This window comes from Aotus nancymaae, unplaced genomic scaffold (assembly GCF_030222135.1).
Source record: "Aotus nancymaae isolate 86718 unplaced genomic scaffold, 86718_ANA_hifiasm-v0.15.2.pri h1tg000210l, whole genome shotgun sequence".
In the NCBI taxonomy this organism is placed as follows: domain Eukaryota; kingdom Metazoa; phylum Chordata; class Mammalia; order Primates; family Aotidae; genus Aotus; species Aotus nancymaae.
Window position 1 is genome coordinate 1,242,212 of NW_026988625.1, and position 6,542 is coordinate 1,248,753.

General features: G+C 40.7%; 1 protein-coding gene and 1 gene segment (V, D, J or C); both read left to right on the forward strand.

The window, feature by feature from the left end:
- LOC105706714 (immunoglobulin lambda-1 light chain-like) overlaps window positions 1-6,542 on the forward strand; it is a 392,758-nt gene that overhangs the window by 192,324 nt on the left and 193,892 nt on the right. The window lies entirely within an intron of this gene.
- Window positions 1-6,542, forward strand: part of LOC135273040 (immunoglobulin lambda variable 5-39-like) — a 284,085-nt gene that overhangs the window by 72,770 nt on the left and 204,773 nt on the right.

The following is a 6,542-nucleotide window of genomic DNA, read 5'->3' on the forward strand; positions in this document are numbered from 1 at the left end:
GGTGGGAGAGAATGCTTAAGTCATGAAGCTTCCATAAAAACCCAAGAAGTTTGGGTTCAGGGAATTTCCAGTTAGCTGAACAACACTTGGAGGTTCCCAGAGGGTGGCACACTCAGGAAAGCCAGGGGAGCTCTATGCCCCTTCCCCGACACCTTGCCCTGTGTGTCTCATCTGTATCTTTTGTAATATCCTTTATAATAAACTGGTAAACGTGTTTCCTCAGTTCTGTGAGCTACTGCAGCAAATTAAACCCAAAGAGGGAGTTGTGAGAACTCCAACTTGAAGTCAGAAGTTCAGGAGATACAGACTTGCATCTGTTGTCTGTGGGTATGGGGGCAGTCTTGGGGACTGAGCCCCTAAACCTGAGGGATCTGACACTGTCTCCAAGTAGACAGTATCCATAATAGCCACTGAGGATGTGAAAATAATAATAATAAAAAAGATAGTGTTGGAATTAAATTGGAGAATACCCAGCTGGTGTGCGTTGCTTGGTGTATGCAGAAAAACTCCCACATTTTTGGTCACAGAAGTTATCTTCTGGGCTGGGCGCGGTGGCTCATGCCTGTAATCCCAGCTACTCAGGAGGCTGAGGCAGGAGAATTGCCTGAACCCAGGAGGCGGAGGTTCCAGAGAGCCAAGATCGCGCCATTGCACTCCAGCCTGGGTAACAAGAGCAAAACTCCGTCTCAAAAAATAAAAAATAAAATAAAAAATAAATAAAAAAAAAGAAATTATCTTCTGTGTTGATGACTGTTGTGGTAAGAGTAGAGGAAAAACAGTTTGAGAGTTTTTCTGAAAATACCCCAGTTAGTCCCTTAGTAGCTGGATTTGGTGATCAGATTGCCACAGTATCACTTATGTTTAATTAACCCTTATGTTACTTAAAGCCCCAAAGTGCAAGAGTAGGGATGCTAGCAAGCTGGATATGCCAAAGAGAAACCATAAAGTGTTTCCTTTAAGTAAAAAGGTGCATGTTTTTGAAATAAAAGAGAAAACAGAAGATCTACATTAAGAATGAGTCTTCTATCCATGAAATTGTAAGTAAGACAAAAGTCAAGTCTTCTGTCTGTAAAATTTTAAATAAGAAAAAAAGTCATGTGTTATTCAGTACTATCTTTGGGTTCAGGTATCCACTAGGGGTCTTGGAATTTATCCCCCATAGATAAGGGTGGGGCGCACTTACTGTAACATTCAGTGAGGCTAAGGCCCTCTAAGGACTTTAAGGTTGTGCCCCAGAGATAATCTCAAACAACAGCACTTTCAGAAGCTTCACGTTATTGTGTCTCAGCTACCTTAACAGAAAACTAAGATAGAGAAGGCCTTATCCTGGCAGGCACAGTGGCTTACACCTTTAATCCCAGCACTTTTGGGAAGCCACTGAAGGATGATGCCATGAGGCCAGGAGTTTGAGACCAGCCTAGGCAACATAGTGAGACTTCCATCTCTAATCTTAAAAAAGGCCTTATCCTGAAGAGACATATGGTCGGTTTTGGAGTGGAGTTCTTTGGAGTAAACACCAGTTAAGATGAACAGGAAAAAAAGATTTTAAGAGTATGTATTTAGAGAAATGTCACTAAGCTTGAACTGAAAGGACCAGAAGGAGTACAAAATGAAGAGGTCACTGGACCTCTACCTTCCACAGGCAGAAAACAGGCTGAGAAAACTATTCAGCTATACCATATGCTACTTTTTATGAAAAAGGAAGTATGCTATAGGGCAAAAACCAAGAATCCAGAGTTCAGAGCCAAGAACCAAGAGAATTTCCAGGCATTGAGTCCTAATCAATGAACTGCTAACACGTGCCTGGTAGGATTTCAGAATTGCTACTAACTGGTGGTTCCTATGTGACACCTATTCCCCTATCCTCATTCTTTTTGGAACGGCAGTGTCTATGGAGGTTATCCCATACCTGTTCCACCATTCTATGTTGGATGGGGCTGTAGGCTGGCAGATAATTTGTCTCTAGTTCACAGGTCTTCAGATACAGAGAAACTATACTTGAGATACTGCACATAAGGAATACTAACTACCCAAGGGAGCCTGATCCATGTCTGGACCTGATTTGGATAATGACCTTCTAGACTTCGATTTAATGCTGTAATGGATGAAACTTTTGTTTCATCATTTCTCTAGGAGAAAGTGAATGTGGTTTGCACATAGGAGGTATGTGGTCAGAGGATGTACCTGGTGGCTGTAAATTATATATGCAAATCCTTTGAGGCTTTTCCCCTCAAAGATGGAGCTTGTTTGCCCTCTTCTTGACATGTGGACTACACTTAGTGACTCACTTTTAATGAATAGGATATTGTAAAAATGATAGGGTAATTTCCGAAACTATGTCATAAAAAGAAATTGCAGCCTCCTTGCTCACTCTCTTGGATCACTCACTCTAGCAGAAGCCAGCTAACCATGTCTTGAAAACACTCAAGTAAAGAGACCCACATGGAAGAACTGTAGTCTTCTCCCAATAGCCAGGAAGGAACTAGAGTCATCTGTCACCAGACATTCTAAAAGCAGACCAGACCCTCCAGCCTCAGTCAAGCCTTCAGGTGACTGCAACTTTGTGAGACCCTGAGCCAGAACTCAACTACGCTGTTCCAGGATTCCTGACACTCAGATATTACGTGAGTTTATGTTTATTTTAAGCTGTTTTGTGGTATTGTATTGTGCAGCAATAGATAACATACTCCCTCCCGTTTGCACAGCACACAATGCCATTCATCAAAAAACATGAAAAAGTGGTACTAAAGTTTTGACATGTATGTTTATACACACCCATACACACATCCCTCAGACAGCTGTTCTGTCATTTCCTGGACATGGTGTCTCTTTCCACTGTTTTGGACTCTTATCAATCCCTGGATAGGATCAAGGAATAACCCTATCTCATTCATACCCAAAGTTCTTCTAAGCCATTAGCCCACATACATGAATACAGGGGAAGATACCAATGAGTCTAACTTGTAACCTACAGCAGGGGTCAGCAAACCTTTTTCTGTAAAGTGTCAGGTAGTAAATATTTTAGGCTTTGCTGGGTGTATATGGGTCTCTGGCTCTAACAATGTTTTGAAAATTTAAACTTAGCCTAAAAGCCACAGTTTGCCAATGCCTGCCCTAAAGCTAAGAAAGATCTGTGTCTTAGTGGCAGCCTTGCCACACATTAACTGTTCTCAATTCAATCTCATAACCAGGAAGGAAAGAGTCTAAGAGGGCTAACCATTGAAATGGAATTTACTTTTTAAAATTTATATGATGAATGCTTTTTAAAGGCAAAATAACTCATTTACATAACATTTGTTTATTTGTTTAACAGAGTCTCGCTCTGTTGTCCAGGCTGGAGTGCAGTGGGACAATCTCAGCACACTGAAGCCTCCACCTTCCAGGTTCAAGCAATTCTCCTGCCTCAGCCTCCCGAGTAGCTGGGATTACAGGCATACACCACCATGCCCAGCTAGTTTTTTCTATTTTTAGTAGAGACAGTGTATCGCATGTTGGCCAGGCTGGTCTGCAACTCCTGGCCTCAAGTGATCCACCTGCCTTGGCCTCCCAAAGTGTTGAGATTACAGGCATGAACCACCATACCTGGCCAGCATTTGAAAGAATAAAAATCACTGAGATTAAGTAAACTCAATGGTATTTAGAATTTCTCATTCTTTCCATAGATATTACCATGAATAACTGCAATTACAAAGTACATATAACTTTATATGTTGCTTTTTTATTTTGCATTATAGCCAAATAAAACTTTGTACTGCAAGAGCTCCTATAATCATTACTTTTGACAACTGAAGACTGTCTTTAGTAGGTATATATCTAATAATTTCTTTGACTTTCAGTTTGGTTTCCAAGGTTTTTTTTTTTTGAGGCAGGGTCTCTTGTCACCTAGGCTGGAATATAGTGGTACAATCATAACTCACTGCAGTCTTGACCTCCTGGACTCAAGCCCTCCCGCCCCATCCTCTCAAGTAGCTGGTCAGACTACATGTGTGCACCACCATGCCCTGCTAATTTTTTTTTTTTTTTTTTTTGAGACGCAGTTTCACTTGTTGCCCAGGCTGGAGTGCAATGGCATGATCTCAGCTCACTGCAAGTTCCACCTCCTGGGTTCAAGTGATTCTCCTGCCTCAGCCTCCCAAGTAGCTGGGATTACAGGTGCCCACCACCACGCCCGGATAATTTTTGTATTTTTAGTAGAGATGGGGTTTCACCATCTTGGCCAGGCTGGTCTCAAACTCTTGACCACAGGTGATCCGTCCACCTTGGCTTCCCAAAGTGCTGGGATTACAGGTGTGAGCCACCATACCCGGCCACCCCGCTAATTTTTTAAACTTTAGTAGAGACAGGAATTGAACCTGGGAGTCAGAGGAATTTTTCCAAGTTTTGTAAACATTACTCTCAAATGAATATTTGCTTATTAATTTTTTAACTATATTCAACTGAGGGGAAACTGACTTTTTTTTTGAGACAGTCACTCTGTCACCCAGACTGGAGTGCAGTGGCACAATCTCAGCTTACTGCAACCTCTGCCTAGCAGGTTCAAGCGATTCTCCTGACTCAGCCTCCTGAGTAGCTGAGATTACAGGCATGGGCCACCATGCCCAGCTTAGGTTTGTATTTTCAGTAGGGATGGGGTTTCACCATATTAGCCAGGCTGATCTTGAACCCCTGACCTCAAATGATCTGAAGTGGGACAGATTTCTACAATTAAAACTCATTTTATAATTTTGGCATAGAAACCAAAAATATCCTTTTTCTTTTAGTAATCATGAAGTAATCTGAAAATGATTTTTATATAGAAATGTCAAGTACACACACTCTCCAAGGAAAATTAAATTCTCTTAAAACATTCAGTTTGCAAAATTTTAAATCTTTGGAATTAACTTACCCAAAAAAGTACCGAAAATAAAGGCTTTAATAAAGAAAAATGCATCAAAATATTTGGGATTCAGGGAAAGCTGTCAACAAAGGTAGGCAAAGGTTTGAATCCACTGATTGATTCAGACGGAGTCTCACTCTTGTCACCTAGGCTGGAGTGCAGTGGCACGATCTCAGCTCTCTGCAACCTCCGCCTCCCTTACTCTCCTGCCTTAGCCTTCTGAGTTGCGGGGACTACAGGCATGCACCACCATGCCCAGCTAATTTTTATATTTTTAGTAGAGATGGGGTTTCACCATGTTGACCAGGCTGGTCTTGAATTCCTGACCTCAGGTGATCCACCCACCTCGGCCTCTCAAAGTGCTGGGATTACAGGCATGAGCCACCATGCCCGGCTAGTTTGAATCCTTTATTTAAAAAGAAAAAAAGTAGGTCATGCATAGTGGCACACACTTGTAATCCCAACACTTTGGGAGGCCAAGACAGGAGGACTGTTTAAGCCCAGGAGTTCAAGACCAGCCTCAGCAACATAGCAGGACCCTGTCTCTATCTAAAAAAAGTAAATCAGAAACATTGATAAAACCAGGATGAATTAATGAAATGAGGAAATACACTTTAATATTAGAAATGAGAAAGGAAGTGAGATTCAGAGTAGTTAAAACAATATCCTACCCCAAATAGAACTAGTTTTGCTTCAGGAAAGGAAGTTTCTAACAAGAAAGTGTAAATGCAACCAAGTAAAAACTTGGGTTAGTAAAGAAAAGTAAATGACTGTCTTAACAGATGTTGTAAATTATAAAACTAAATAATTTTCTTTGAAGATTCTAAAAAACGGAAATAGAAATTCTTTAAGTAATATTACCTTCAGGGGCAAATCAATAAGGCTAAAAATGGACACAAATGGCAAGAAGGCAAAGATTATATAGTGGTACTGAATAAAAATTAAAAACTAAAAGTAGGCCAGGCGTTGTGACTCATGCCTGCAATCCCAGTACTTGGGGAGACCAAGGCAGGTGGATCACTTGAGGCCAGGAGTTTGAGACTAGCCTGGCCAACATGATCAAAGTAGAGAAAGTACAAAACTTAGCTGGGCATGGTGGCACACACCTGTAGTACCAGCTGCTTGAGAGGCTAAGGCATGAGAATCACTTGAACTCAGGAGGTGGACGTTGCAGTGAGCTGGGATTGCACCACTATACTCCAGCCTGGGACACAGAGCGAGACTCTGTCTCAAAAAACAAAAACAAACTAAAAATATCCCATTTTACTGATAGCGGAAAGACAATACAGCAACATTTGTTTTTCACAAAACATTTTATTACTATAATTGATATTTTGCTTATAATTTTTGGCAACATTAATAAAATAATAAATTTCATCTGAAAGAACAAGCGAGCAAAATAGACCAGGAAATTCACACAGGGTAATAACAAAATAGTAATCTTGACATATTCAATATATTTGTAAACAAAGTGACATTGCCTTAAAAATATATAGAGGTATCAATAGAAAAACAGAAACAGCTCCTGAAAGAACGCACTATATTAATTTTCATTTGGTTGCAGGCACAAAAATTGACTCAAGCTTAGCTCTACTCTAAGACAGAAGCAAAGCCCTTGATGATGATCGCTTTCCAGCTTTTTCATGAAAACCTAGGAAATTTAAAC